Here is a 10,130-nt window from a genome sequence, read left to right as displayed (position 1 = left end):
AGAACATTTCAGGAATTCACGGGAAAAATTCCGGAAAATCTCAAAAGTTCCGGGATTCGGAACTTTTTTGTTCCAGTTTCTCCCACTCCATGACCGTCAAAAGTAACTCGTCACACACGTCAAAAGGACTCTTCTTAAATTTTTCAAAATTTCCGAGAAAGTTCGGAAAATGCAAAAGATCCAAAGCGCTTCAGGATTTTCCGGGAAAAATCCAGGAGAATCTGAAAAGTTCCGAAATTCGGAACTAGTTCCGGGAAATGGGAGCACTTGTATATCTCCACCAATAGCGTTACTCTCGTAAGATTTAAATGCGGATCCATCAATCCAGCGTTACGGAGTTACTAACGTCCCCGCGTACGCGCGAGTCCCATTTCACTCTCGCTTTCTCCAGCGGGGCGGCAACGCCGGCGGCGACCTTGGAGCTCGCGGCGGGAGCCGCGTTGAGGTAGGTCACGGCTCGGCGCTCGGCGCGGCCGCACTTTGTTCCAGCGGCGTCGCGACGCCACCGGAGACAAAGGTCGGAGAAATTTTGACGGTGGGCCAAGAGCGCCACCCTTCCCGCGGAGGATGCTCCCATCCATCACGAAATTTTAATTCGAGTCCCCGAGGTCGCCCGCAATTTACGGCGGATCCCGCCCTGCCGTAACGCGGTGACGAATTATTTACAGCCCCTCTGCCGTGCTTAGGAGGAACCCCGTATGAGCCTTAAGACGTTGCCATATTTTATTCAATAAAGATGTAATTTACTAGGAAAATTTGAATTTTTTCTCTCAATTTTTTTAGACGATTTTGCGCGCAATTGTATCTAAAACATCTGAAAATTTCAAAGAAAAATACGCACAATTTTCCTCAAAAATACATGTTTCATCCGGGGCAATTTGGCAACTCTCGAGTTTTCATAGAGCGTTCTTCCTTAGCACGGCAGCCCTCCTCCCCAGTTAAGGTACTCCCAGATGTGCGGTGTAGAAATACTGAGAAAAGAAAGGAAAATCGAAAACGAGAGGAAATAAGAATAAAACAAAATGTTCAAAAACAAACAAAAATAAAACAAACTGTTGTTCGTTCAGCCGTTTTATTATCAAATGAAGCAACTTGATGAGGACGAATTTAGTGCCCTTCCGCACCAGTTGGGGTTTCCCTTGGTTGGGTTATGTGAAATTAGTGGGTGAAAGAAAGAAAAATTGAAAATGAGAGGGAAACGTGGTGGAACGAATTCTAAAACGAGAAAAAAGAAACACTAAAAAATGGCCCGAACTATTGAACATTTTTGGAAGTTCTTGGCTTTGTTTTCCGCGCGAAAGTGTATGGACCCAGCACCATTTCTCCACCTTGTTACAAAGTCTAAAACTATTGTTAATAGTTCGACAGTTTAATTGAGAAATGACGCATTTCAGGTGGAAGCATTCAGTGCCCTTCCGCACCAATTGGGGTTCCCTTGAGTTCGGCTGAGTGAAAATAATGGGGGAAAGAAAGAAAAATTGAAAATGAGAGGGAAATGTGGTGAAACAAAATGGAAAATTATTGTTTGTCATCATTCGACCGTTTTATTGCTAAATGACGCATATTGATGTGGAAACATAAAACATGGGGATTGGGGACCCCTGGCTGCTATACGGCCCAACCTCAGAGCCCAAATGTGCGTTTCATGCCCTCAAGAGTCCGCTTTGTGGGAATTAAAAGTCTGAAACTTATTCGAGCAAGCGCGTTCATCCAAAGATTATTATTACTCCCGAATGGCTAAAATTTCTCGTAAATTAACCCTATGGATCTCAAGATGTATTACAAGAATGAAGTATAAAAAGAGGAGTCACGAAGTTTGCAGTGATGATGAATTGCGGTGCTTCGAAATTTCCGCTCTTATCGGAGTTTTCAGATCGAAATTAAAGGGTCGTTCAAGTTTCTTTAAGGGCCATTTTTCATGGTTTGCGACCAACGCTCTCTCTGTAACAATACCTCGTAACAAATTTCCGCATCTTACCTACACATTTTCTGATAACAGATGAGCCTCCCTCTCATTGCCAAGATCCTAATTCTGTCACGAAACGTAGCCCAAAAATGATATCCCCTCCCAAGTGTCGAGACTTTAATCGGTTTTTTCTTCTTTTTTGGAGGGAGAGAACGAAGTAGGGTGACTGTTGAAATCTTAGAATTCCGTCCCGTTAAATTTTCCAACGGCAAATTTTCCTCTCGGTGTTGAAATAAAAAATTGGAAATGGACACACCCTTCATGACAAGTTGTAGTAAATTTATGATGAAAATAATGAGCACAAAGTTGCTCTTTGCTCTTTTCCCTTTTCGCACTAACGAAGAAAAATGGAAGAAAGCTTCCAAATATGAAAAACTACCACTATGTGCCACTAATAACCTCTGAATTCAGCGTTTCTCTCTTTTTCGCGAGAATATCGTGTTTTTCCAGTTTTTCCGCGCAGTCCGAGAAGTATGACAGTTTTGCGCAGTTCACCGAACTAATAGACTTCTGTTGACGGTTTATTTGACATCGAGCTAATCCAAGTGAAAACTGGATTAATATAGGAAGGACAAGGATTAAAGGGGGGAGGGGCAATTTTAGCCCGTTATTCTGATCCGAGCCAGTGGCGATTTTGATTGTTGTTGACGTCAAAAGTAGCCCCATCTACGCCATCGACGTGTAAAGTCTCATATACGGTATTATAAATCTTGCTCGAGGCGCCATTTGTGCACGAGTGTCAAAGATTGAATGGTGATGTTAACATGACAGGAGCGAGGAGCCACTACTAGGAACTACGCCATTCAAAGTTGTCAATTTTAACTGAGAAATTATTTTATTCTTGAAACCTTCCTCGCGTCACTACGCAAACAACAGGCTCTGAAAGATGGATATATCTCGTGCGCTTCATTCAAAAGAATAGAGGAAGAGTTCTATGTAGCTAGCCTTTGACAGTGCTCACATTGAACAGTTAACCGCGGGAATTTATAGGCCTGACAAGGTATTATTTACTTTCATGAGTGGCCCTTAACGAGAAAATTGACCCTGGTTCCGGAAAAATTCAAATTCAAATTTTGGCATCATTGTTTAAAGAGCCAAAGGCGTGTTTTGCAAACATTTTGGCGCTGAAAATACCCCTAAAAACTGAACTGAACCGCCACTATGCATGTCAGTATACACTTCACGACTGAAAATCGTAATCATAGGAAAAACAAGCAGTGAACTCCAACACAATGTGTTGATAAGGCGCGTCATTAACTCGCACATATCAACCCCTTTAGTTTTCATTTACAGAGATTTCAAAATAGGCAAACAGCATAAAAAGAGAATTCACGATCCAACACTGCGAGGTCAAAGACGCACCTTGACGAGACCGTGTATTGTGAAAGTAGAAAGCTATTCGATCGAATTTAAGTTTTTTGATCTGCCTCAAGCAAAATCTTATCAGATTCTTGAAGAAAAGTGCTACGGAATAATTTAAGCGAAGAAAGGAAAAATTCTGTCGAACTCCTAGAAGATAAAGTCGATTTAAAGGTATTTTGGGGCTAAAATACCCAAATCACCGGTAGTAAAAATCCCGTTATATTATTGAAAAGAAATTGACTCGATATAAATGCAATTGCATTAAATACGTCTTGATTTTGTTATTTTAAACGTCTTTCCATGCAAAGAAGTTCAACCATGTCGTTGCTTTATTCATTCATGAATTGAAAGTAAGCAATCTACATCCCGAAAATCTACTGATTTGCCGTAAAAAATTGCAGAAACTTGATATACCAGGTCGATGCACCCACTCGTTGAATTTACCAACCAATTTTGTGAGTGCAAATGTGTAAGAATCAATATGCTATAGTCATTTTGGGTGCATTTATTTTTCATGAAACAATAATAATTTCAATCCCGAAAAACCATCAATTTTCCGTATAAAATCGAAAAAATCAAAATATGTCAACTCCCCGACGTGAAAATTAGATTCTACGTATGTAAAATGTAAATACTTATGTATCGATATGCTGAACAGAACTATGTGTGGACAGTCAGAAGCCCGCGGCAACATTAATTCAACAGAAAAACTGTAAAAATTAGATAGGATTTTAGCCGCTTTGCCCGCCTCTCCTCGCTACTTACAACAAACCGTTCTTATACTCATCTCAAAATTTTTCTCAGAGCTTTGGGTTATTATCAGCTTCCATTTAAACTCCGGTTCGATGGCCGAATCGGCTGCCAAAAAAGCAAGCCACTGTTGAGGGGTTCTATGAGAAATTCGTGATATTATCGGCTCTCAGGAAATCACCCCATGGCTAAAATTGGTGGTATAAATGTTTAAGTGCTTAAAATAATCGTATTCAAGAAACTAAGGAATTAAACTATGGAGTCAATTTCTTTTTAATAATATAACGAATTTACTACCGGTGATTTAGCTATTATAGCCCCAGAATACTTTTAAAGCGCCTTTGCGTTCCAGAATCTCGACGGAATTTTTTTTTTTTTTTTTTTTTGCTTAAACGATTCAAGAAACATTGTAGTTAAAAATATAAAGATTTTTCGATTTGGACGTATGAAAAATGTTTAACTCGTTCAGGCACACCGTGTATTGTATGGAGTACTGCTGTTATTCGACCGTTGTCTTCAGGTCAAAATTCTTACAAAGAAGCCCCTTGCAAGAGGCAAATTTTTTGTAATTTCTCCCAGTTTTTTCAGCGTTAGGTATATAAATGAATTGTTTGTCAAATTTTGAGGTCAATTATATTTAATTGTAATTTATACTTTCTTTTTTTCCCCTTCATTTTATTTTTCGTATCGAGGAGTCGAGGTTTTGTTGATTTCTTCGGATTTCGATTACTGTAACTTCTCTTCTATTCGGCCGATTTTTATGAATGAGGTCTCTTTTTATTTGTGTTTTAACGGAGAGTAAGGAAAAAATTGCTAAATACATGCGAAACAATTTTTTTTGAAAATTGGATGAATCCTAGCGTGACGGTGAAATGGTTAATGAAGCGTGAGTAATTGGGGTACGGGTATCGGCCGCGTTGGGACCCAAGGCCCATTGTTCTTCGTGACGCCGACGCAGTGATCAGGAGCGTGGGGACGAGAGGGCTTAGTGGACTCCTGTATGAGCCACGTTTAGCAAATGGTCTAATGAGTCTCGAGGCTCATCACAGATTGCACTTACCACTATCCTGGTGGCCCCGGCTATCAGAGCAAGGAGTACCAACTTTTGAAAAGGATAACAGTGTTGTGGAGATATGTCAAAGCAACGTTGTGAACAAAACGGAGTGAGTGAAATTCTCATTCAAGGAGTGCCGAACTGGTCAGCCATCCTCGAATCAGTTCGCTTGCTTCCGCTTATATATGCATATTTTAAATCAGCGCGCCCCATTCTAAGGTTTTTTTAAAAAAAACCAAGAAACGTAGACTCTTGGTATTCATTACACATAAACTAGCGAGCCCCAGAATGAGAAACAAATTTTAATCATTATTATTGACGGATTAGTAAACTTTTTACACGCTTTGGAAAATCTCAGAAGTTCGCGGTAGTCACTTTTCGGTAAGGAACTAGGGGACTCGGTTATTGTATCGAGGGGGGGGTCGAAACGATCGCAAAGGCGGTATACTACGTATACGCGCCAAAACTGTTCAGAGTCAGACTGTGTTTGAGACTCGAAACTCTCGGTTTGAAATGCAATTTAGCGCTCTTTAGTGCCTTAAAAATTACCTGAATCACTGCCAATCCATTTTGGGGGGTCACTGGAGTGTTTTTCCACAGAAAACTCTGATTCCGCTACTTTCATTCGAATTTGACAAATGTCGATTCCCTAAAAAAATGTCTATCCTCCTATCGAGCTCTTACTCGTTGACAAATGCATGATGTACCTGTCTACGGGACGATATATCCAGAAAAATCTTATTCAGTTTCTCAAACTAAGCAAGGAAGTAGTTCAACCAAGCATTCATGAAATTCATCAGTCATCATTATCCGAGGATGGCTGCGTCGCATCCGTAAGAAAATATTGAAGCCCCGAAAGAAACTTCCGTCCCATCCGTTCACATCGCGAGAATATCACTAAAATATTTTATCTCTCGCTATACTGCCGTGCTACGCAAGAACGCCGTATGAGCCGCCAGACGTTGCCGTATCTCCTTAAATAAATAACAAAAATTACTTGTAAACTTTTGAATATTTTTCTTTAAACTTTTAAGACAATTTTGTTTGATATGATCTAAAATATCTGGAAATCGCAAGGAAAAATATACGAATATTTCTTCAAAAACACATGTTTTATTTGGTGAAATTTGGCAAATCTCAAATGTATATACGGCGTTCTTCCTTAGCACGGCAGTATACCCTTAAAACTCTCATTCTTCCTCAACAAAAATCCCGAAGCACTCTTTAAAAATCTTCGTGCCCTGTCATTAAATTTTCAAGCAAAACGTAACATTTTTCGCCGCGCGAAACTGACATTCTTTCTCCTCCTCATTATATTTTTCATCGCAGGAAACTTACTTTTTTCATCCTCCTCATTATTCCCTTTCTTACCCGTAATCCGACGCTCCATCCCCCTCTCCCTACCCCCCACCCCTCCTTCCTTCCCCTTCATCCCTCGTCCCACCCCTTCACTTCAAAAATAAATTCCGTTCCGACTGAAACAATTTTTAGCCCAATTAATTAACAGTATTTGACGACGCTGACTAACCCGATCGAGCGTGTCGAGTTTGCCTGACACGCAACCCCCTCCCCCACCCACATCTCCGCCCCCATTCCGCTCAATTTAATACGTCCTGCTAAGTCGAAACCTCTCAACTCCGATGTAAACCAAATTTAGATTCGTTGTTTCTTTGTGGGGGCTTCTTTTTGCGGTGTGGGCAATACGCCTTGCTAAGTCGGAACCTCTTAACTCCAATGTGAACCGACTTTAGATTCGTTGTTTCTTTGTGGGGGCTCCTTTTTGCGGTGTGGGTCAAGAGTCAAAATTTCCGTAGGCTCTGTTTTCACGGTTAATTTAAAGGCAGCTTCCGACGCTATAAGCCGGAATTTATTTTTAAAATTCCGGAAAATTTTGATGAACGTCACTACCGGAGCGGAAACGGGGAACAAAGCGACGTGACAGCGATGATTAGCCGGCTAATTCCGCGGGAAGCGGAGATGACGTGGACGAGTAAATGAAGTGTCAAGCGCCCCTGAACAGCGGAGGATGAGAGAGTGGAGTTTCGAAAGTTTTAGGCCGGTTGGATTTCCATCGAAGTCAACGACTGGATCCTGGCTGGTTCGAGTTCCTTCGCTTAGTTAAAATTCAATCATTTTTGCATGAGATAAAAAACTAAACGTCACGAAAAAATTTACTTCATTTGCCAGGGTGTCTACATAAGTCCGGAAATGGTACTGATTATTTAAGAGCGGTCCGGAAGGACTGAAAAAGTGCGGAAATTCCGCAAGAAGGTCCGGAAATTTTTTTCATTTCTCGTCATAATTTGAGCGAAAATCTTCAAATTTTTGAAAATTTTCGAATTTCGTCAATTGGGGGTAGAGAGTACTGAATTTTTCTGTTAAGAAAGTACGGAATATCTTAGGATTGTACTGAAAAAGTACTGTCAAAGTACTGATTTTTGGTCAACCTGTTTTAGTAAACACCCTGATTTTCATGTACATGTTTTTACAGTACATTGAGGGATGATACGGCATTTATTTAAATGCGATCCCTAAATCATGCTTTCATTAACAATCAGTTTGCATAAACATGTGTAGAAGGGCCTCCTAGGTTCTCTTTCCATTCTCTTAGCAGTTTTTTTTTTTTTTTTTTTTCTTTCATTTACGCCTTTGGTAACTGCTAATAAGGTCCAATTTTGTGATGTAACCACCCCTTGCCTTGCGTGTCACGAGCGTCATTCATACTGCGTGATGAAAACTTATCTCGGTTATGAAGACAAGTTTCAAATAAATTCAAACTGTTGCTCGCTATTCAGTCAAGGTTCGCAAATCAAGATTCATGACATTTTCACTCTTCAACTAAATGTTATTTTACTGTAGCGCCGAGTGTGTCAAATTTCCCCCAAAAATGATACATTTCTATGCGTAACACGGTTGTGTTGGGGACTTTTCCACGTCGATCTGAAGCTCAGAGCTGACGTTTTTTATTCCGCATGTCAGTTATACTCGGACGTTCAGTCACTAGCTTATTAATCACGATGAATGGCAGCATTGGTGTCGGATCTTCATAAATATTATGTATTTATTCCTGCATTATTTTTTAAACGCAACAATTTTGAAGCGAAATCTGACGACTAGACCATGAGTGGAAACATTGATGTCTATCTGTAATAACACATGAAACCCTGCTGCAATTGACGCATTTATCAACCTCAAATAATTTATTTATATGTATGTCTCCACACTTTTTGAATCAAATCGATGTCAATTAAAAATCGTACGAATGAGTCTCAAAAGTGTTTTTATTTGAGGTGTCGGTTACTACAATGAAATAAAAATGCACTTAAATCTGACTGTAAAAATCGTCCGAATCGATGAAAAATCTTTGCCGATCTGATGTATCGGTTACTCCGTACCAGTATAGCAGTTTTAGAAATGACTTTGAGAAAAGAGAACAACTTGGAGAGGAGAGGTTGGAAAGTTTTTGAAACACCTCAGAATTTTGGTTTCATAATTTCTCGGATTTTGATAGATCTGCAAAAACTTTGCAACCTTGCAAACTTTACACAGCTCTAAAATTGAAAATTGTAGAACATGATTAAATTTTCCATGAAAGCAACTTTTTAACTGTCAACTCTCAGAAACTAACAATCAGTTCACTGTTTGGATAATCAATAGGTAAAAAACAACGAAAACTACAGGTGTAGGTAACAACATATGTTGACATTTTACAGAGGACGAAGTATTGAACCAAAAAATATAGAATGCAGAAAATTATCAAATTTTCCATGAAAGCAATTTTTCAAGTGCACCAACACCAGCAGTCGTCAATTCCTAGATATTGTCCAGAGGATAAATCTTGCCAATCTGAAAGAAAGTATTTTGAAATTACACAAAACGTATATTTGTATTATAAAACGTTGTGAAATTTTAGCTTGATCAGGATTCATTATGATTGATAAGATGATAATTACCTTGTTTTTCTAATTTGTATTTCTCTAGCGTAGCATGAGTGCTATACTATGATCATTTCGTTTTTCATGCCATCTTCAGGTATGTTAAAAGTAAAAGAGTAACACTGGGACCCTTCGAAGTGTAGTTTAGTGCAATTTTTTTCTGTCGTTTTAAAAAATTTTGACCGCGATCGCGAATGTGCTCGGACCTTCTACTTTCAACAAACCTGAAGGTGGCATGGAAGCCGAAGTGATCTTATTATAGTACTTATCTACACAAGAACTACTTGAAATACAAATCAAGAACCAAGATAAATTATCATCTAATCAATGTATTATACAGTTAACTATACAGGGTGTCCCAAAAGTCCGTACCCCCCCTCGTAACTTTTGAACGGTTAGAGATAGAAAAACGAAACTTTGGGAATGTTTCTATCTTAAAGGGGTCCATCTTCTAGGGGGGGTCAAAATTTTTTCCCCCCCTAAACCTAACCCCCAAATACGTCATTTTAAAGGTCATACGATATTCTCGCGAATTGAGCCAATTTCTCCTTACTTTTCCTCAACATTATCTTAGTAAGTTCAAAATTAGTTCAAAATTGCGTTTTCAAGTCCCCAAATTTCGAGCAAAGTTCAAAAAACGAAATTTAAGGTAATTCAATTCAACCATTTAAATTTCATTTTTTTTTTTAAACTTTGTTCGAAATTTGGGGACTTGAAAACGCAATTTTGAACTAATTTTGAACTTACTAAGATAATGTTGAGGAAAAGTAAGGAGAAATTGGCTCAATTCGCGAGAATATCGTATGACCTTTAAAATGACGTATTTGGGGGTCCGAAACCCCCCTTAAAATTAGTTTGAAGTAATTTCTGTGATTTTTACTTGAAAGTGCTTACAATTTGGTAAATTTTCCCGTTTTATTTTTTTCTTTACGATAATTTGAACCGGAGATATGATTTTTTGAAAATAGGCCAAATTTGACCTTTGACCTATCATAACTCGGTCAAAAATTAAGATATTGATTTGCGGTTTGCGCCAAAATTCTTAGTTTTTTATGCTCTTTCT

This window comes from Bemisia tabaci, chromosome 6 (assembly GCF_918797505.1).
Source record: "Bemisia tabaci chromosome 6, PGI_BMITA_v3".
Lineage (NCBI taxonomy): Eukaryota > Metazoa > Arthropoda > Insecta > Hemiptera > Aleyrodidae > Bemisia > Bemisia tabaci.
The sequence above is the reverse complement of the archived record's forward strand: the minus strand, read 5'-3'. Positions refer to the sequence as shown.